Source organism: Condylostylus longicornis, unplaced genomic scaffold (assembly GCF_029603195.1).
Source record: "Condylostylus longicornis isolate FDR11 unplaced genomic scaffold, ASM2960319v2 ptg000010l, whole genome shotgun sequence".
In the NCBI taxonomy this organism is placed as follows: Eukaryota; Metazoa; Arthropoda; class Insecta; order Diptera; family Dolichopodidae; genus Condylostylus; species Condylostylus longicornis.
In genome coordinates this window covers 3,708,379-3,732,750 of record NW_026577979.1, presented here as the reverse complement: position 1 = coordinate 3,732,750, position 24,372 = coordinate 3,708,379, and the positions used below count along the sequence as shown (strand labels likewise).

Sequence of the window (24,372 nt, the reverse complement as noted above, 5' to 3'; positions counted from 1 at the left end):
AATTGCAAAATGTTCAGTGACTATTAGTCAAAAATAACATAGGAATATCGACGTACTAGATCATTCACTTTATGTTATTGAAGAATTCATCTTACTTCTATTAACTATGATATGAACAATGTCGAAATTGCGAGCCAGTTTGCTTAACAGTATTGCTTTAGTGTTCTTCAGTGAGTTTAGTGTTCTTCAGTTGAAAATGCCACTGTTCGCTATTCTCTGAATTAATTTTGAAAGTTTGCATTGAACACTCCATAATTATTATTTATTCATCTACTCTATCACGGAAACACTCTGTAAGCATGGTTATTAAAATTCACATACATTTATATACTTTCTTCATCTTTTATATCCTTCCTGAATTTATACAAAGTTTTCATTTTTTTTTTAACTATTTTGCTGTTTTTTTTTTAATATTTTATGTATTTTCTTTTATTTTAACTTTCACAATTACAATTCAAATAATTTTTACAACGCAAATTCGCGTTTAACAAAAAAAAAAAATTTGTTTTGTTTTGTTTTTTCTCCACTAAATCCTTCACTACTATTCTACTTCATATTTTATTAAAATCCTGATATTTGTTATGTACATTATATTATATATATATAGAGTTATAATATTATATATTCATGTACCTACATATTTATATAATATTATTATATTATGTACTTCTCGTTGCTCTACTAGCTGCTTCTATCGTATAGAATATTTTGTATAATAGCTATACATTTAATGTAATTTTTGTTATATAGCAAACATAAAAATCACTGAATCATATGAGTTAAATGTCAAGTGCAAAATTTTAATATATATAATAATAATGTTACAATGAACAATATTTATGTACATATATACCTTGTATATATAATTATTTACGTGCACAATATATATTGGGCTTTGACCTTTTAAAATGTTTTACATAAGTAAAAATTTTTATTATTTCTTAAATTAAGTTTGGTTTTCTTTTGAAATCTATTTAAAATGTTAAGTTAATTATATAAAATATGATGCTGAAATTGATGAAGATGATTAAGTAAGAATCCTCATAATGGAAGGAATGTTAATGAAGAGTTTTACTTTTCTTAAGTAATTACCTGAATAAATTGTTATTATTTAAAAAAATTAACTTTTACTTTAATTAAACTGCACACATATTCTGCGGATTTCAAAAATATTCTTTCATTTTCTTCTAATAGAATTTTTAAATCATAATGTAGTCTTATTATCATAGTACCTTACAAACAAAATGCTATTAAAAATTAAATAACTTTTAGGAAATTTATTAAAATATTGGCTTAATTTGTGTTATAATTATTTCGAATGGGACTCCGAAATCCTTAATTTTATATTGATCTACCATCTATAAAAATGTTGTTTAGTCCGTCACCCTATTTCTAAATATTTAAATATCCGGAACTTTTGAAATAATTTCCGAGCATTGTGAACGAATCTTCATTTACAACAAACATAATATGCAATTTTAGAAATTTAGACACTGTAATTGACACTGATTAGACAAAAATAATTAAAATTCTTAAGATTTTCGTCAAATAAATGCACAATACAAGCTTAATATTTTCAATTCACATACAACTGAACCTTATTGCACCAAAACCTTTTACTTTTTAAAGTTTTCAAATTTTTTAATAATTCTAAAAAAAAAAGAATTTGCTGGTGTAATGCAGCCCTGAGTGTTTAAAATTACTTTTATTCAAATGTGTTAGGAAGAACACCGCAATCACATTGCACTTCCAATAAAATTTCGTAAAAATTGCTTAAACGTTTCAGTAAATTTACCGTATTTAAAATTTAAATAAGCAAACAATATTCGTAACTAAAAGTCCTTAAAATTTTTGACCTTTTAAAACAAAACAAGAAAAAAAAATATTGATTTCATTTTTGTTATACAAACGAATCTAGATTAATTGCTTTTCCATTTTGGTGTTCCTTTTTTCATTTGTTGTTTTTTTTTTTTTTTTGATATTTAACTTGAAATGTAAATATTGGTTTTTACTTAATTGTATGTATGTATTATATTGTATAAAATTGTAACACAAAATACTAAATTCTTTTGTTTAACTGTTATAAAATATTTTATATGAAGAAAAAATTCAGCATGTTACAGTCTCATTTATCAAAGTAAAAAAGGATTAAATAAAGTAAAAGAGAAAAAAATTTTCAACTTGAATCAAAAATTTATTTCGCCGTTTTACAGAAAAAAAAAATATTTTTGCAAATTTACACTTTATACATTCGAAATTGTACGATAATTACAATTTGTAGAACATTATTCGTTATTATTCTTAATTGAAAAAAAAGTGATATTCACAAGGATATTCGTGCTACAAAAGATAATATTATACACTGATAGTAGGAATAAAAAATTCTGTTCGATTTTCCGAATATCGTATTGAGTTGTATTTCGTCTTGCTTGTTAATGATTCATGTTTACATCTTAGTGTATAACAATAAGTCATCTTTAGTATCTAATATATCTATGTATGTACCCACTATTTTGATTCAATGTTATGTAATCCCACCAAATTTCTTTAAATTTTCCCTTATTTTTAATTACAATTGTGTGGTATTTTTCATATAAGATTTACTTGTAATACCTGTGTTTTTGATGTCGTTTTTCTTATAGACCTCAAATTGCAGATGTCTGAAATTTTAGCAGCTCTTAGATAATAAATTTAATAAATTTTTCATTTCGTTAAATTTTTTTTTCGAAGAAAATTTTTTTCCCATCTCCACCCACTCTCAAGTTATCGCCTTTCGAAATTTGTAAAATTCGAACTTTGGCCTTTTTGACATTTCCGAAACTGTAAGCTTTCACAAATTTATATAAATGTAGAAAGCTAACGGTAAATTCAATGCCATCAAAAAATATAATTATTTTTCTTAACTCACACAATTAACCGAATAATCTCATCCTAAATGTATGCAATATAAGAAATATATTCGTATATGAATGAAAGTAATTTTAATAATTTAGTATGTACTTGTTTTGTTTTCAAAATCAATATTTTTATTTGTTGAAGGGAAAAGTGCCAGATTATAAATCATTGGTTTGACCCAAGTTTATTAACTATATATACTTTCTATATTGCTTTTATTCCAAATCCTCTGCCTATATTCAAATATATATATACAATTAATAGAAAAAGAAGGAAAAATGAAGAACTTTGCTTTTCACATAATCTTATTTGTAGCAACCTAACGTAGAACAAAACAGATTTTTAACACTGCATTTTATTAGAATCGGCACATCAAATAAGAATATTAAAAGTATTCCATATTATCCTTATGCAATATACATACATTCTTTATAAGTATTCATGTAATTAATATTTGTTATAAATATACGTGCTAAGTAAATATATTCATGAGTTTGTATATGTGTTTGTAAAAATTCAGTTATAAGGTTATTAAAAATATGTACAAAACCAAGTACACAAAGTAGTGCAAGCGTTTTAGAGTGTAATCGTTTTTTTTTTATTTTTTGTATAAACCGTTCATAAAATTGCGAAAAATCTGAAAGTGGAAGAATTTTTATAACATGTTCAACCAACTTTTATGAGGTCTTTGAATTAAATTAAATTAAGAGAAGATTATTATATATCGTTCATAAAACAACTACATATAAAATCAATTGAATACTTAATATGCATGAAAACATATTGCAGAGCCAGACAAAAACTACATTAAAGAAATTAAAAAATACGTTCACATACGCTATTGTTTTCATGTCATACTAGTAAGCGAGAATTAGTTTTAATAAAAATTATACAAATTAGTACACAATCGAGCCAATTCTATTTAATAATAATTTGTAATATTTATTTAAATTATGGAAAATTGTGCTTATAAAATGCTATACATTTGTTTTAAGTTAGCACGTTGCTACATGGGTTTAATATTGCTCTAATTACGTGACTCCAAGAAACAATAATTTGAATTATTAGATATTTGAATGTGTATAATATACAGTTATGATAATGTAAGTGTATAGATATTATATTGTCATTGTTTGTCAAACTAAATTACTGAAAGCAAATCATACAACTGATTGCATTGCAGTTACAATAAAAATTTATTAACATACAAAATTATGAATAGTCTTGAATCAAAAAAGTATTTTTTAATTAATTACCCAAATGGTATAATTTGGAAATAGATTATGTTAAGAAATTTATCCCCAATTAACTACATTGTGCAGATTTTGAATTCTTACTTTTAAATATGGAGTAAATTTATTGTATTATAAGGTACGGAGTGAACAGAGCTAATGTAGAAAAATTGGGCAAAATTTATCCCTTTTGTCGAAATGAATTGTTATTATTCTTTTGTAATATTGAACTGAATTTGGTATTTTTGGTTATTTCAAAAAATTTATACAATATTAATGGTTGTTTCATAAGTTTTCTTTAAGGATAGATAAAGAACATGATTGAATTGAAAAAATATTTATATTTTTAATTAGAAATAATTGTTCAATTATGATTGCTAGATGTTTCGATTCCGGGATTTTCTCAATTTTAAAATGAATTGCCATCGCTCAATTTTGTTCTAATTGCACTACATTTTAGTCTTATTTACTTTAAAAAACTTGTGTTGTAAATCAACATATTTATGGTGTCATACAATAATAATATTGTCAACCCTAAAATACGCTAATATACAGATAACCCTACAATAATTCTTATCAATTTTATGAATAACATATATGTATACAAACATATAACAGTTTAAATTGACTTTATCTAAAATATTCTAAGTTACTGTGTTCGTACAATCTTATGGGAATCCGATGAGTGAGAAGATTTTCAGTTTAATGGTCAAATTAAATTGTCAAATTGATTTAACTTGTCTCTTCTACCAAAAAAGTGGCAACTTCTTGTAAAATTTAAGCTTATTATTATAACATATACTACACCGTGATAACAGATACTACACTTACGGTAGGCTAGTTAAAACTTTATGATGCAATGAAACCGGGGGAAGACTATCTATGATACCATGCACTAACCCAACTAGGAGTGGAGAAAAAAGAAATTATAACGTATGCTAAACATATTATTACATTTATGGAACTCAATATTTTACATAGTGCACTTCAATTATTTTCTTTAACGTTTTTTAATCGAAAACTTTTAGATTATTAACATCTTTAATGTACTTAAGAAATTTTAGATTTCATACCAAAATTCATTTGCATATTGAATTTTAAATTCTAAATACAGTATTTTATATCACTATATATCTTTTCTATATGCTCTTATTAAAAATTATATTCAAAGCAATCAGTTAGTATACGATGCAAAAGCATTTTTATGATATTATTTACCTTTAAGAAGATTCCTCGAAATATTATTGTAAAAGTATATCGGCGGAAATAATTAAGAATATTAAAATTTATAGATTTATAGCTATGTACACTTTCTATATGTGCATATGTATAAAATTTTATTAGCGGAAATAATCGTGTGCTTTATATTGATAAAAGTGTAATTAAAATAGTATTGTGCATTATAATTATCGATACTTTGTATAATATTTTCTTTTGTATAATAATTATAGCACTGCAATATTTACAATTTAAGTATGGTATTATAATTAAACTTGGTAGGGATTTGTCGCTTTATTTGCATTCTCTGATAAATGGTAAATAGAAAATATTTTTCGATTTTTTTTGTTTCGTTTTCTGGAGTATAAAATGCAAATTAAATAAAGTAATGACATGGTCGGTAACTAGCTGATAACCAGCAATCTATTCAATTATCATTTCCTTTTTTATTTGTTGCTGTAAAACTAATAATTATAGATTAATTTTTTTTTTTGGTTTTCAATTTTATTTAAATTTCAATTGAAAAAATAAATAATGAAGAATCTAATTTGTATTGCAATTTCTTTTTGTTTATGATAGTTATGAAAAGTCTTTGCGTTATCTAGAACAGAAGAATCTTATTCAAATTCTAAGAAAAGATTAAAATTTTCGGTATATATGGTCTGATAAAATTAATATAAGGTTTAGAATACATTCTTAATTATTGTGTTTATGTTAATCTTAAACACAGATTAAAAAGTAAATTATTAAATTAAATTCCAAAAATTTTCAGTATTTTTAATCTTTAATTAATTTTCAGTATTCCGTAAATTAATTTTAAATTAAGACACAATAAAGAGCTTTTTTTTCTCTCGATCTATATTGACGTAAACAAATTAATCTTACTCAATCTAGTAATAAATGTTTCTAAATATTTCTCGCATTTCATAGTTAGCTATTTATAAGTTTTACGATATGAAGAGTACAGGAACAATGAACCCTATAAATATGCAATTTTTTTTCAATAAATAAATCATTGTCCATTAAAATTTTCAGTAATGCACTTGAATTTTTTAATAAAATTAAAATTTTAAAATTATTAAAATTTTTAGTTAATTAAAATTTTTAACTAGTTTATAAAAATGGAGTATTCGGAATATTCAATATAAATTGAATATTCGGAATTAATACCTGAAGGAGGATTTTTTAAATTTTTAATATATAATCTAACCCTATACTTGTGAATTGAATTATTTGAGTTCTACATGTTACAAATTGCTAGCATTGTCTTTAAGAATATCTTACAATAAAAATAAATGCTACCTTATTTAAGGATCAATAGAATTTCTGAGAACTTTTTTAATAAAATTGAAATATTTGTGGATCAACTTCTACTTTCCTGCACACATTTGTAGTTCCCTTACATTTAATACAATAGAAAATTATTATTTAAAATTAAAACTAATAATATATTATAAATATTAATAATTTCCATTAATAAATATTGTTGCTGTGTTAAAGTGCTTTTAAAAAATTTGAATTAAAATTTTCTCACGATCTGAAATTCTGACTTATGAAAATCTTTCACAAAAGATGCAAATATTTTTTTTAAATAAATTTGCATAGATACATTGGTAATAACGTCTTATATAAATGAAATTTATGATTTTAAACTGGATGTACTAACATTATAATGAGTTATGATTATAAATTTTAGAAGAGGCATTTTTTGTTTCTTAAATATTAGACTATTAAAGAATATGTTATTTGCACCTTTTAACTTGTTAATTTATTTTTGTTAATATTATATAAACTTTATATTGAGCATATGCACATACAGACACCTAAGCCGTATCTACATAAGTGTACTCTCATAAATTTAATAGCGGTTTTGTTAATATTATATAAGAACAATTATTAACGTCATATTATTAAATATAGAACCTTCATTATGGGCAATAAAATAAAATTATATTAAAATTTATTTTCTCATTTTTCCCTGTTTTAAAAAATTTCATATCTAAAATAAAAAATATGAACACTATTTTTAATAATTAATGATGGTTTTTTATTATTTTTCATCTAAGGTATGCACTGGCAATACTGCGTATCCTTATATTCCAACAGATTTTTTTTTACACTTCCACATAATAAAACATATAATAAAACATATACAAATTCAAGCATAAACTTGATTTCTTGCTCCTTCAAGCTATATAACTAATTATTAGCATATGTGCTTCTAATTGTAGAAATAGGTATAAACGATCTTGCAATTTATAGAAAAAACTCTCTATATTTAAGAGTTTAGGAAAATACAAGATTTTTCAATATGAAAGTTGTTGTTATTCAATGAGAGTTCCATAAGAGTTTGAGCAATTTTGAATTCATATTCATAAAACTTTCAATGAAATAAATAAAAATGAATAAATAAATTTTATTTCTGAGATTCTATTATGCACATTTAGATAGAATCAACGAATGTATGTGCGAAGGGTATTCTAAATTTGCCTTACCGTTTGCAACTCTAAGAAATAATGGTCTGAGATATTAATAGGGCAAATGTGTCTGATAAAAGTCGTTGAAATTACTTAGCTCCTTCTGGTAGCTGCCATACAACTTCAAAAGTTGATTGACAAACTCTATATCGTTTTTTACAAATTCCACATTTTTATTATAATTTTTTTACAAATTCCATATGTAGTTCCATTGTTTGAATATTTTGAAGACTAAACTAAGTCTTAGCTTTGAAATATACCTAACATAAAATTTTAGAACACATTTTAAAAAATTTGTGCGGTATTAAGCTGTATTGAACGATCCTTTTCATATATATTGGAATAATATACATTGGGAACTTCTATTATATTAGTACGAGTGATTACTTTCTATACTAACATTGTTGTTATTATAATAATTTTTCTCTTTGATATATTTTTATTTTTATTCTCTTTTCTTGACATTTGAGTGCTACTAGAATTCTTAGTTCTTATAATCACATGTAAAATCCAATGATCAACCAATAATTTTATTTTTAATAACATTGTTCCAGCAATAGCTACCTATACGAATGAGTGAAGTAAAGAGCACATTTATGATACAATATTGTAGATAACATCATGCACATTTATTTATTTATACTTGTATGTCAGAGATGTTCGCATATAGAATATTATTTCAAAATATACAAAATTAAATGTGTATAATGATTTTAATAAATAATACTATTATATTTAACATAAGGTTGTAATAATAATAGAGAACATTATTTTTAAGATTTTATTAGAATCCCTTTCTATTTTGTTGTAAAAATGCGCGATTTTCACTTTGTATACAATAAAGGAAAAACGATAAAAATATATAAACGATAAATTAAAACAAACATAAAATTCTACATGTTTATAGAATAATGGGAGAGAAAATCTGTAAATAAGATAGAAGAGAGAGTGAAGAATAAATTAAACTGCGTGTTACCCTGTAATGTTAAATAATTTAAATGTTATACAACATATAAGCATAAATTGCATTCTGTTGCATATTTCAAGTAAAATACTTTAAGCATATTTTTTTGTTTTGTTTATGTTTTTTTTTGTTCGCACAGTAAATGTTATACACCAAATGTTATACACAAATTATAATACAATTTTTATATACACTAATTGCTGCTAAATTCAGTAAAAATTCTATTTGTTGAGTTATTGTAGAGTTGAAAATGCAATTTAAATTAATGTTTTTTCCGTTTCACTTTTAGTTTTATATACAGTGTCATTCTAAAATGTTTTTTGTACACAAAACAAAATTTTTATATTTCTGTAATCAGCTGTAATTCATTTAAAATATTCAAATGGCAAACAAGACATGACAGTTCGGGAAATTACGAATATCATATTGTCAATTACAAATTACTAAAGTTCTGCTCCAAATATTCGTAATGGAGTAATCGTGAATAACGCTCGTAGTGAAAATAACCCTCAAAATTCTAAGAAAGAAATAATCACACGTTACAAGCAATTTAAAGATAATGGTCATATTAAATTTTCACTACTGCCATTGGCAATTTATAATCTCTACGAAAAGAATTTGTGATCATTCAAAAGTCTATGTCGCAACCCTAAGTTCTTAATTAGTTAAATTCTACGAGTGAAATTCATGATAGGGCTCAGAATTTCAAAATTATTTGTGAATTCTCTTCTATCTCAAAAATGCATTTATTCTCAAACAATTTTCGGGATGACTGTATATATTTTTATAACTCATGCTTAGTGCATTCCCTACAATTAATGCAATACACACATATTTATATCCACATATTTATTTCTTTTATTCTTCATTTTACGTACTTTTCTTTTTTTTTTTCTTAATTCAAATTTATGGCATAAGTCATGTTGAAACTGTTTAAGTCCAATTTAAATTGGATTTTATTCTTTTAAATATAGTCAAGTGACTTTTGTTTTCTTCATATAAATAGCATGGGTATATCAATTTTACTTTAAAATTTAAAATTATATATTAATATAATATAGATTCATAGAAAATTCTTTATAGTTTTTAAACACTTGTGAATAATATTTCAAATTAACATTCTTTGAACAATCTTGAATATTTATACAAAATATTTGTTTTTATAAAAAAAATATTTTAAAATCGAATAACATTGCATTCATTGAACTTTCAATAGAACAAGTAGAATAAGATTGCTGTGATTTTGATTTCAATACGAAAATCGAATTTTTGTAAATGAATAATGATTTTGATTTAAGTATACCTTTTCAGGCGGACACTATGAATTTAATTAACTCAATGTTAATTAATTGAATTACTTTTGATTGATCATATGTACATCATTTTCACTAAGTTTTCCACCAAAACATTCTCTTTAGAACTTTCAAAAACAAATTAAATGCATTCTATTATTGAAAAATTGCACATTCGGACAGAATGTCGATTCGAACAGAATGTCGAATTTTTTTTCTATTTAAATTTTCTAATAATAGTTTTATTCTTAGGCATATGCTGCATATGTTGAGTTAATGATAAAAATATTTCGGAAAACTTTCAAAAAAGTATTTAAGAAAATAATATTAGAAATATTAGAAATAATATGAAAGAAGTTAAAATTACATTTTAATAGTGTTTTTAATTCAATCCAAAATTAAAATAAAAATATGCATTTAAAAGTTGCCAATACGTTTACAATACCTAATTGGATTTTGTTATTCTTCATGAATCTAAGCGTCCAGTGTTCAATTGATTAGTTCATTACAATTATAATTTTACATTATTGAAGCAAATTCTTTTAGTAATCAATTAACAATATCTATAATATTGCATCTGCATACCAATTAAGTTTTAATTCACAATATTATTCTTAAAATAGAACAATTACTTTCAAAATATCGGAAAATCTATTTTTATATGAGAACCGAAAAAAAAACAAGGCAAATTATAAATAAATTAATAATTTTCGAATTACATTGTAAATTTTTTTTTTATAAATCTAGTTTAAAATTAGTTCCATTTGCCCGATTTATTTTTATTGACCCATATATAATACCATTATTAAAACGGCATATAAATTATTTTATAATATCAAGCGACATTTTAATGCTTACATATATTATTAGAATGAATTAAATTTTTTTTTTCTTAAAGTATAAATTAATAGAATATTGAAATTTGATCTTAGTTTTTAAGTTTTAATACTCTAATAAAATTCCATGAATAAGCAAACAAAAAATATTGTACAGCATTATAAAATCAAGTTACTTGGCTTTTTTTTTCTTCTCTTTCTGCTGATAAAGTCATGAACAATTTTTATAAATAAAAATATATGGTTGGTTGATTGGTTTGCCCCCAAAAATCACTTTAAGAATAAACAAAGTTCTTTTATACACATATGTATGTACATAAAATTTTTTTTTCTAATGTCAGCTATGAAAATTACATACGTATTTGCACAAAATATTCTTTGATTTTTTTTTTCTTGTGCATTTTGTTTTTGTTTGTGAATAAAACCACTTGCAGACGTAAAAATTTTTATTGCAAATGATTATGTTTAGTAGAAGAAGTAGGGGAAGAATATTATATGAGAGAGAAGTACGTGTTCATTTTGTATGTATATGCAAAAATCATTGAAATTGTGAAAATTTATATGAAAATTTTTATGAATTTTTATTACTTTACTCCCATAATATTTCAATTTTTTCTTATGATGTTCAATTTTTATAATATATACACTTATACATATGTACATATAGATGGCATTATTGTAGTTATGATGATTTCTTTTTAATTTTTCATTTTTCTTTTTTTATTTTTCTTGTATGTTTCTTTGGTTTTTATTACAAGCAGAGTGCAATTCATTTTTTTCTCTTTTTAAGTTTTTCATTTTCAATTCTCTTTTTCTGTTTCTTTATAATATTGATGCCATCAGGCTCAAGTACTTCAAAAATTCAACTATAAAGTTATTATCGCTAAAGAGCTTATCACTGATTTGAAATATTCTTGTTTTTTTTTTTTCTCTCATTCCTTGTTATTGTTTTTATTATTGTTGTGTCTTTTTCATTTTTATTATTATTTATTTATAATTTTTTTTTTTTGTGTCTTGAAGGCGTTTTTTCTTCAAATTTTTTTTCCCATTTTTTTTTAATTCTACTCGTTTTCAATGCTAACTTGTAATCTGACTTCTTTCAATTCTCAATGTCTTTTCTTTTTGCCTTCATTCACTCTTTTTTTTGTCTGTTCTGTAATTTTAACAGAGCAAAAGAATAAAGAGAACAAAAAAAAAATAATAAAAAGTTGTGATTTGTAAAGTTGAAAATTTATTTAAATTTTTGTTTAGATTGAAGTGTGATTTGATTTCGAATTAAAATAATTTTTCAATGGTATTTTTTTTTTGTTTTATTTTTAATCGATGGGTTATTATAAAGTAAGAGTGATTTAAAATTGAAAATTTATTAAGAAATTCGTGTATGTACTCGTAATTGCGATATTTTCATGGGAATTGATTTTTTACAAAAATTATTTATAATGTAATTTTATTTTACATAACAGCTAGTCTAATAAATCCAATTATAAAATTTGAATATGTAAAAGAGTTTAAATTACTATTTATTTCATAATTTTAATTAGAAAATTTAAAGCCCCTAAAAATATGCAAAAATAATTTTATCTATTTTAACACATTGATGTTAATATTATGAAAATTCCAGTCATTTGAAACGTTTCTAAACCACAAATTTCAAGGAATTTTAATACCTGAATAATTACCTTAATTGAATCCTATCGTTAATGTATTTTATTAACAAAAGAATTATTATTAATTTGCGTTTTTCGTAGCCGCTTCAAAAATTTTTATTAAACAGTAATATATCAATTAAAAATTAAGTTCATATAATTGAAACAAAGGCAACCGCTTAGAACAGGCATTAAATCTAGAATTAGTTAAAGTTTTTATTAATTTACACAAAAATTGATCTAAAATATTATGACTATGATAACTTATTCTACTAGAATTTAAGAAAGCTGGAATAATAATATAATAACGTTCGAATTATTATCCCACAATAGTACTAGGCAGTAAAATTTTATTTAACATATTAGCTCCTAAATTTTTAATGTTTGACTTATCTAACAAATCGTTAATATAGTCTACTGGTATCGTTTGGACTTTAGAACCATGCAACCATTTTTCATTCCATTATTCTCAATCCTTTAACTACATATTATATAATGCCATTATAATTAACAAAATTATGAAAAAATTTCGAATTAATTATTTTTCTGACTTCAAGCAACTTACAAAAAAAAATGAATTAAATAAATGAACTAAATAAAATAATAAAAAGTCTTAAATGGGTATATGGACGAAACAAAAAATTTTAAAATGTAGGACAAAAGATGAATCCATTTAGCAGAATTCCGGACGAAATTGTATGAGTTTTCGTCAACAAAATGAGAAGATAGCCAACTTAAAATACAATATAAATTTTATAAAATTTATTTATTAAAACGTTTAATATGCAAAAATTTAAGAAAAAATTCATATTTTTACAAAAAAAAAATTACAATTAATATTGTAAACCAATTTTTTGATCCAAAATGAATGTGAACAAATTTACAAACCAAGAATAATTGTTCAAAATTATTTTACCAAAAAATTTTATTTTATTTCTACTTAATTTTTGTACATAAAAGAACCCAAAAGCGATGTTCATTACATTATATATGTATATGAATTACAATCGTATCAAAATTTTTTAATCATAAAAGAACAAAAAATAAATATTTTTAATTTTTTATTGCGAAATTTATACTCATATCGTTTATAAAATCCAAAATGAAATCAAAATAAAAAAATTAAAAAAAAAAAAAACAGCATTTTTACAAGTGTTAATTTTTATGTTTTCTTCTTCTTGTTTTATTATTTTTCATCATCCAGTCATTTCAAATCAGATTCTCTGAAACAAGTATAAGCAAAAAATGTCTTATAGCTAGCATAAAAATTATTATAAATATTCAATTCTATTTTGATAGCTTTTCGAGAACATTTTTAAATGATTCATATAAATGATATTATACACAAGTATGCATACACATACACATACCTAAATACAAACGTTATATAGATCACAGATGTTTAAAAGTCATAAAAAAACAGAACAAAATTAGTGTTGCCACTTTGGTCCAAATGAACAAAACTTCCATTTTTTGAACTGTTTGAGAAAAATTTTAATTTTTTCTCTTTTACAAAAGTTTTCTATTAAAATTTGATTAGATAGGGCCCACACCTAAAAACTAAGTTATAATACTGTGTATGTATTACTGATAACGTGTGTATATCAGTGGAAATTTAATATTAGCGGTGCTCATTTCCACTTAATATTAGCAGTGATAAAATACTAAAAAAAACTGACAAAATTGTTCACGTCCTCATGATATTGTCATTTATGTGGTAACTTTTGTTGAGAGCGTAAGAATAGTTTTTTTTTTTTGTCTTTTTTTGAATAAACTTGCTTCAGTTGGAGAAATAAAGTTGTGGGAAGTGAATGAAAAAGTAAATTACAGGATTTCAATACTAAAAATAATGTGGGGTTTAAAATAAAATGTAGAAATTTTAAATAAAATATAATTTGAGTATAAAATCTGTTTGTCATATTTTGCCTAATTTTAGCCCATTATTTTTTTCATGATTGGCAACCCTGAACAGACAAGGGTATCTAAAGAATATTCGAAAATGAAAAAAAAAAATAAAATTTTTTTTTTATATTTGCTAAATAGTTTAAGGCTCTTGTTATGTCTTTACACATTCTTTAAGTCTCTGTGGCTGTCTTGTTATAATCAAAAGCCCAATGGCTACATAAATGGGTGTGTAAATTATGCATATACATACATATATAAAATTATAATTTATATTGTATATTTTATTGTTATATCTAGTTCTATCTTAAGAGAAGAATCATCCATTTGTTGTTTTAAAAGTCTTAAATTTTATTTGTTTTAATTGTTTTTTTTTTTTTTTTTTTTCTGAATTCATCGATTTTTGCATTACTTTTAATCATATAATTTTTATTTTTTAGTTTATTTTAAACGTTATTATTGCATATATAATTTTGTTTTTCTTTTTCTTTTTTTTGTATCTTTACAGTCTCGTCTTTTATGATGTCTTCTTATTTGAAAAGTAAGTAAACAGATGCATAATAAAATTTAATTCGTTATTTTCTTGAGTAGTTAACAATAAATAATAATTTAGCCATATTTTTCGGAAAAATTTTATTAAAAATAAGCGAAAACTAATAATGGGATTGAAATTTCTGATAAATTAGTAAATAAATTATAAATTTACCCTTAAATTTTTAAATTTAATAGTTCTCATACATGCGGTAACAATGGCCCTTTTTAAACTGATTTTGTGGCGATAATAAAAATTCACGATATTTTGTCAAAAAAGTGTTCTTTGTATATCATTTCAACCAGTTTAATAATGGATTTACTCCGTTATAACTTAAGAAATAAAGCTGATACTCATATTGCTTAGAACTTATATTTGTATCATTTGAACTAATTTTTCACAAAGGCAGTTGATATCAGCTAGTTTTTAATAGCGATTTGGTTAATTTTCTTTTATTATCGAAAGTAATATCAAGAATATTTTTGATCAAAAATATGATTTACTTTTCTTATTCTCATTTCTTTAGAATTCAGCTTCTGCTCTCGCTTTGTTTGAGTTGAAAACAATTGTAAATAAACCTTTAATTAATAACGGAATTCGCAAAATCACAAATAATTTGTCATTTCGATTCTTCAATAGCATACACAAATCGGGAACATTCAAAAAGAAAAATTTTATGAAATCTTCAAATCTTTAATATTTTTATTCTTTAACTTGTAAATCACAAGAACTATTAAAAAGAATGTACAAAATGTGAATGTTCTCTTTAATGGTTTTGTTGTTTTTTTTTTTGTATTAAGATTAAAACTCAATTTTTTTAAAGGTTGTTCCATTAGCAAAAAAAAAGTATATAAATTTTATGTTTTTACAACATGATTATTTTTGTTGTAATGAACTCAAATTACTTAATTTTTTTTTATTCTTTAATTTTAATGTATATGATTTTTTAAATATTTTAAGGGCAATCTTTAATGGTAGAAACAAAAAATTTGAAATTCATTTTTGTTGATAATTTGCTACATAAAAGTAATCATATGCGTCGGTAAACGTAATAATATATAACGCAACCAGGGAATTATAGACAAACCTAGATCTACATAAATGAACCAGAGCTTTGAATTTTTTCATGGCGAGTTATATAAAGAAACACATTGTGTAATCAGCGTTATCTGTAAAAGAAACTGTCACCCAAAATAAGAAAGAGATGGTGACTTATCTCTTTTGTTTGTCTCCCATTACTTACGAGTTATAATTTAAAAAAAAAACTCAAGTATCCGCCCCAACTTTCCGTTTTATTTGAATTAAAATTTAAAAACTCATTTTAACTCCAATTATTTCCTAGGACTGAGCTTAAAAAATATACCATTCACAATAAATTTATTTCATTATTCTATTGTATGAATGAATATTCAAATAGACCACCATTTTACAAAAATTTTTCCACTAAATTGAACTTAATTTATATTCCCTAGATTGTAGTATACTATAAAATATACAAATTGTAATATTCGCGGACTTGTACAAATAATAAAATTCAATTATTTTTCTATATTCATTATTAGTATAATGTATACCTTATCTAAAATACAATATAATCTCTATCTAATTATGCTTGCATACTATTAAACTAATATTAATTATCCTCCTTTCGGAATCAATTTTAATTCATTAATTTTAATGTTCAACTAAAAATGTCCTTAGATTCTTTAACATTTTGCTTTATAATTTCTTATTCTTGTGTTTTCTCTAAAAAAAAAAAAATTATTTTATTATTTGTGTTGTTAAAATTGTAAAGTACTTGTAAAAAAATCTATTTCAAGATCATAATAAAATTTAATTATATTTTTTAGAAAAATAGCACAGAAAAATAGAAGAAGGAAATCTTAGTTAAGCTAAAAGATTGTTAATTATAGAAGAACGTTATTATTCTCTTTATTGACATTTACATGTTGTTGTACTATAAAATTTTACTGCTCAATAAGCATTTGCATATGATGGTTTTTCCCATTAATAAGTAAATTTTTATTCTAGAAAATAAATTTAGAAAAAAAATTAATTAGTTGTTTATGGCTATATTAAAAGTTTTAAATATAAAATGAAAAATTATTAAAAATTTTAGAAGTTTTCTCAACACAAAAATGGTGATGTTTATTTATCAATAAAATGCAATCAGTAGTTAAATTGCCTCCAAAAATAATAAGAATAGTTAGAGAAATCTTTATATACTTGTGCCTGTTATTAAGCTATTCCCGTTATTATAAGATGTAAAATGAATTTTTATTAAAAATAATTGTAAAATAAAAGTATGTCCTAATTATTGCTTGTATTATTGTATCTCCTAGTTATATTCTTAATTAAATTTTTTTTCTTATAATTAACAGATACTACCCCATTAGAAGCTCTACGTATATTTTGGAATTTTGCATTAAATTCTAATAAAATATATTATTTTGATCTATAATATCATGTAGAAATTTTATTATTTTGTTTAGTTTCGAAACGTTTGGCTTCGCCTAAATTAAATATACTTTACACACACCTAAAACTACTGTATTTTATATTAGTAATTTTAAACAAGAAATATGAGAAATTATTAATTTTATGGAACCTATAATGGAATTTTTCGAGAAAATATAGTTCATACTTACCGTAAATTTGAAATAATACATAAATTCGTAAATGTGATCTGGTTAAAATTAATTTTTATTATAAATTTAAAATTTTTTTTACTATTGAGCTGAACTTGAAGTTAATATTTAATTTTTAAGAAAATAAATTCGGATTAAGCTATAATACCTATGTACAATTACTATTTCTTTCATAAAAATAACAAAATATTAAAATTATTGCATACGTTTGGGATGAAAAAAAAATTTAACGCGTAAAAACTTTGTGGGGGCTTAAATTTTTAGAAAGACGGGGAATAGATAAAAATTTTCTTTTAAAAAAATAAAGTAGCAAAATTTTAGTTTTTCCATGAAATATCAGCTTTCTATATCTTATAGAAGAAGAGAGTACTAGTATTGTAAACAAATAATGGACAGAGTGACAAATGGACTGACGTAATGATACTTATAAGCATATTTTTCAATGTTTTTCATTTTTTTAAAAGTGGTAGAAAATTAAAGACACACGCGTATTCACTTAACACTTACATGTAAAATTAACACTTACATGTAAAATAGCTTTACGAATCCTTATCTAGTTTTATATCGCCTTATGTACATACTAAAATAAATACAAAGAGATGGCCGGTTTCAAAAGGCAGGACATGTTAAGAGTTTAATTAATTTTTATGTGCCCACAATGTGAAAACTAATTAAATTTGTTAATTTTGTTTAATATGCAGGAAATAGATTTTAGACAATTTAAATTGTAATTAACAATAAAAAGAATCTTATTTTGCTAATCGTATATTTGCTTCGTAATTAAGAAGCAAATTTCAACAAAATCAAGTACCGGTGGACTATATACTATACCAAATTCTGCTAGTAACCACTGAATACCTACTTACAACTAATAAATATCAATTTTACATATCATTAATTTCTTTTTTAATAAAACGAGCTTCTTGTGATCATCACCTGAAAAAAAATTGCTATAAATTTTTTAATTAAAAACTTAATTGCAAATTGAAATTCTCTCACACCAACTCTGATAATTTTTAATACGATGCACAATGACTTTTTAAAAATAACAAATTTTCTTATATACTTTTTGTAAAATATTCTCGAAATAATATTTGTACCACTTAAATAAATGGGAAAATTTCTATTATGTCAACTACTTTATTCTATATGTAATATCACCTTGAATATATAAAATTTTTAAATTCAAAAACCGCAAAGATATTCTTAATATACAATATGCAAATATTTTACTTTATATTTTGTATGGTTCTTATACAAAATGTAAACAAATTTAATTACCTTATGTAAACTAAATTAAAATCTTTGATGCTGAAAATGTGGTACTATACATAAAATGTTATATATATACAAAACTAGCATACATAACTTAAATATTTGTGCAATAAGAAAATATTATAACTTTTCTTAAGTCATCTTCAGAAGAGCACAATATTATAAAGTGTAAATATATAGAGACAACTATAAAGAGTAAATGTGTATAGATTGTACAACAAAAGAACATGCATTATTGGTATTTTAGCCGCGAATTAGAAAATCAAATGTTTATATTTACATATAAATATAATATGTATGATATGGTTATCACATATAGATATGTATATTATTATTTATATTTTCTATACACAACATTATGTAGTTACAAACTTTATTATTATTTCATTTGTAAATATTTTATAATAAAAGCAAACTAATTTTGTTTTAAACAAATAAATTATTTAAAACAAAAACTAGAAAATATAGAATGCAGTTCAAGAAAATAGAGGTTGTAAAACAGCAAGTTTCCAAGATAAAAACACGAAAATTGTTCTCTTAAAACCATTAATAATAAAAACATGCTATAATTTGTTGCATTACGTCACGATAAGATAAAATTTCGTCTAATATTAACCATCAAATAAGCACTCGGATGGGGGCGCACAATAGATCCTTATACGTGGTTGCGGTGCACTGTTACCCTCGTTGTACAAATCTACAATCTACAACCATCAAATAAACCTAATTTTATTTTAATTGTTAGAGCCATTTCCTCTTACAATAATAAGCTGAAATTAATATTTTGTCATTCGGTCATAAGAAATTTTGAAGGTTTAATCTTTGTTTTTTTTTTTGTTTTTTCATAACATAATTCTTGTATATCAATGAAATAATAAATTTAAGAAGACGAACAATAGGAACTATAAACTGAAAAAATTATAATGAAATTTAAGAAAAAACCAGTCTCAAAAAAAGCTATCTCCAAGCTTGTTAATTTACCCAAACATTTTTAAATGAAAATTTCTTTATGTTCTATAGCGGTAGGAAAATCAAGTTTCAAAAAAAAGTGTGTTTTTGGTACTTGATACATAATAATATAGATGGTACTTGGATAAGAAAATATAGTTGTCTATAGAATTGCAGTTTTCTGTTTTCAAGCTTAAAAATTTTGTAAATAGAGGCACAAACGGACGGATGAAAGAACAGAATGAGGCCAATACATAAGCAAAATGTTTTTAATATACGAAAAATCTTCTTAAAATGATCATTTTTTGAGAATTTTCAGAAAATTCAATTAACAATATTCAGAAATTATAATATATTTGTATTAGCTGTTATATTATATACAGAAATAAAAATAAATTTTTAATAATAACACCGGAATGATTACTTTTGTAATCATCATTAAAAATGTAATTATCACATTAATATCCTTTTATAAAGTACATAATATCGAAATATTTCACGAAAACTCAAATTAATTTTAAATAAAATGAAAAATTTCATTAAAAATATTTATTTTAGTAATTGCCTTTTTTGTAATTACATAGAAATTTAATATTAATTTTTGAAATGTTTCTTAGAGCCTAATATATTGACTTTGAATTCAATATTATCAGATAATGGTTCGAAATCCTAATTTTGGCTAAAATACATTTTGTAAATTTTATTTTTTTTTTTAAATCCTTTTTGTTTGAATAATAAAAATGTAGCAAATATATAATTAAACTACTTGCATACTACACAGGATATTTTGTATAAAGTGGGAAATAATTTCAGGGACATTTCATTGTTCAATTTTTAGCAAAAAACTTGAATGGATGGGGAGGGGGGTGCAAATATACTCTTTTTGTGAATTTTTACTTGTTCATGAAATGTACTTTAATTTTACATTGTTTGCATTTTTTTAAGCACATTTAACACGTTTTTCTGACAAAACTATGAGAGATAGAGATAAACGTTTAATGAAAAACAAAAAAGAAATAAAAAAATAGCACAAATTTTCGAGAAATTTCGAGTTTTTTAAAAAAAAAATTAAAAAAAAAAATCAAAAATTCTGACTCTGACGAGCTTTATCTGGAAAACTATGACATAGATCAAATTGATTGTGAAACCGAAAATAAACGATAATCAATATTCTGAGAAATTACCCCTGATAGTTATTCCATCTCGTATGGTTCTAAAAAAAAATCTGGTATATTTTTAGCACTTTTCCAAAAAAATTTTGAAAAAAAGTGCTTATTAGTTTCAATCTGTCCGTCCGTCCGTCCGTCCGTGTGTCTGTTTACAAAACTTCTACACCCTTGAAGATAGAAAGCTAAAATTTTGTACGTACATATGTAAATTTTTACTAGAAACTTATTTCTGTAGAACAAAATTTTTTTTTCTATCTCCCCCCCTTTAGAAGTTATACCCCCTCGAAACCCTAAAAATGCCATTCTTTAACTATTTGGGCAATGAAACCATAAGGGTTTTTCAAATTTTGCAAACGCAGAAAAGCAGTGGCTTGCTTTCCCTAGCGCGGTATACTATAGCTAAACTTTAGAAAAACAAAATGGCCGTTCAAATTTACCATTATCTAAAGTCTGTTTTTTCCAAATTTTTGATGTCGTTTATTTTCTAGACCCCAACCTATAGAAGCTTGAAATTTTATGGGCTTTTAGACATTAACAAATAATTCATTTCGTTGGAAGAAAATTTTTTTCCATCTCCTCCCCCTCTCAAGTTAACGCCTCTTGAAATTTGTAAAATTTGAATTTTTGACACCTTATATTTCCGAAACCGCAAGCTTTTTAAAATTTCTATAAACACAAAAAGCTAACGGTAAATTCCATGACATTAAAAAATATAATTATTTTTGTTAACTCACATAATTAAATCTTAAAATCGAGCATTATGTTAACCCCTCTTTATATTAATTTTTGCTTTATTTCAAAGACTGCATGTTTGTATCATCCTAAATATATGCAATCCTAGAAAGAGTTTTGTATATGAATGAAAATAATTTTTAGAATGTGTGATAGGTATACATAAACTGTATTTAAAAGCAGAATTTTCACTTGCTGAAGGGAAAATTGCTGCAATACAAACCATTGGTGTGACCCAACTTTATTTTTCAACAGACTGTAACTCGAAAATAGGCATATTTTATACCCACAACATATTTTCCACCAATACAATTTTTTGCGGGAAATTGATCAAAGAATCATCCCTGAAATTATTTTGCACATAATGCAACACACCCTGTATAATAAATAATTTATATTATATATTAAACACTGTATTCTAAGAATTGCATAAATCCACAATACCTAATTAAATTTGTTATATTGAAGAGGGAGAGGGTATAATAGAAATCTTCATAATGCCATTAATACTTTAAGTACATTTAAAAGATTTTGTGTACACAATTTTAATTTAATTAATAATTAATGATATTTTATTATTATAATTATATTTTATGCCTTCACTATAATTATGCTTTTTAATTGGAAAAACACATTTTATTCTTATAAATTATTCGTATATTATATATATATATATATTATTTTAATTAGAAATTCATGTCATTTAATTGAAAAAAAAAGATTCTTTTAAAAAAACACATTAAAATTTATTATTTATGCAATTTTATAAATTGTAAAATATGTTGGGACGTAAGGCAATCATCAACTTATAATTGACATGAGAAGTTATTGGTTCGCCTTCATATTATTCTCTTTTCATTATTATTGTTACTATTACTGCTATTATTGTAAAGTGTTGAATTGGTTTTTTGAAGTACGCGGCGGTTTCTATGTTATAATATAATTTTTATTAAAAAAAATTTATAATTTCAAAATTCATCTCACACATTCCATTTGAATTTCATATACGATCTTTTATCTCTATACATTTATTATAACAACGATATAAATAACAATATACACACATATACGAGTAGTATAAAACTAATTAAATTATAAAATGAATTTATTAAATAATTAAATAATTTTATAGATATTTCACATTCTACACCCGTCGTCTTTATATAACAAAACATACACACGTCATATTGAATGCAAGCATTAAAATGCGTTTCTTATAACATAAATGCATTATTCTTGTTTTTCTTGCATTTTTTCTTATTCTTTTTATTTTTTATTTTTCTTCGTTTTCATTTTTTATTAGTCCAAGCTATTCACGGCATTATGCAGGTGAATGAAAATTCCTACATAATTTTTGTTTTTTTGCTCAATTGAACTATTCATGATTTTTCTGTATATGGCACTTGAAAAATTACAGGTAAATATTTTTATTATTTTTTAAATAGGCTTTACAAATATGTTAAGAAAAAAAATAATATTGTGATGATTTAAAGTGTGTTTTATACAGGTATGATTTTATGCCAATTATAAGAATATAGAAGAGTAAACAAAGGACGATGCATTCAAGAAGATTTTATATTTGAGTGAGTCATAAAATTTTTCTGTGTATTAAAACATTTTCCCAGCATGTCTTTGCGATTTCAGTTGGCAATTTAAAGAATAGTCGGTATATGTAATTTTGGCCGTTTCATATCGGATTAGCGAGATATTGCAAATATTTTACATAGATAATTTAATTAATCTAAGGGTCATTCGATGTGAGTGTAAAGAACTCTGATCTGTAAAGGAAATAAAATGCTTGGTAATACTCTTGCAAAGTTCTTCAAAATTATCTGAATAATGTGCCGCAAGAGGCTACTGTTGGGCATGCTTGGGCATCAAAATATATATCGAAGTATTGCCGTATAAGTTAGTATTTGGAAATCGAAATATATTGCCCGATAAGTTAAAGAAAAAATGAATGAATGAGTAAGTTCTGTATATGAAGATTGCTTTTAAGATCAGAATTTTCTGAATTCTAAAAATTTGCATATTTATTTTACAATATGACAAATTCTGGTCAAAAGCTTTTTGTGAATATAAGAATTTTAAAATTACAAAACAACATTCATCGCGAAATAAAAACTGAAACCTGTTCACTTTTCTTGTTTTAATTGAAATTTATAAAAAAACTATAAAATTCTACCTGCTCCTTTTTTTTCGTCTTAATTAGACTTAAGTCTAAACTAGATTTTGCTATAAGAAACAAGATACTAAAAAAGAATTGAATCAACTTGAATTTTCACGCATTTCAATTTCAAGTTGAATCAGAAGCAGAGTAAATAGCAAATAGGTTTACTATTTTAGCTTTCAGTTTGTATTCAGTTTGTACAGCCATATTTTATATTTGACAATGAATTCATTTAATTTCATATTCCAATATTTATACTTTTGTTTTCTCTTTTGCTTTATTCATTTTCTACAAACACTTCTATAAATTATAAAGCTATTATTGGTGTTCATATCACAATTATTGCATGCTGATCTTCGCGACAACACCCATAACTGTCTATATTAAAATTGTTGTGATAAGAGTAACTGCGAAACGTTGATGTGCTTGTGAATAC

The 24,372-nt window shown here is 23.7% G+C and overlaps 1 protein-coding gene across 4 annotated transcripts in view; it reads left to right on the top strand.

Annotated features, from left to right (window-relative positions):
• LOC129618770 (formin-J-like) overlaps window positions 1-24,372 on the top strand; it is a 180,701-nt gene that overhangs the window by 91,257 nt on the left and 65,072 nt on the right. For 3 of the 4 annotated variants that reach the window (XM_055533742.1, XM_055533743.1, XM_055533745.1), the window contains exon 3: window positions 14,971-15,003. The exons of the other annotated variant lie outside the window; for it this stretch is intronic. The gene's annotated coding sequence lies outside the window, so the exon portion shown is untranslated. The remainder of the gene's footprint in view (window positions 1-14,970; window positions 15,004-24,372) is intronic. 4 annotated transcript variants of the gene reach the window in all.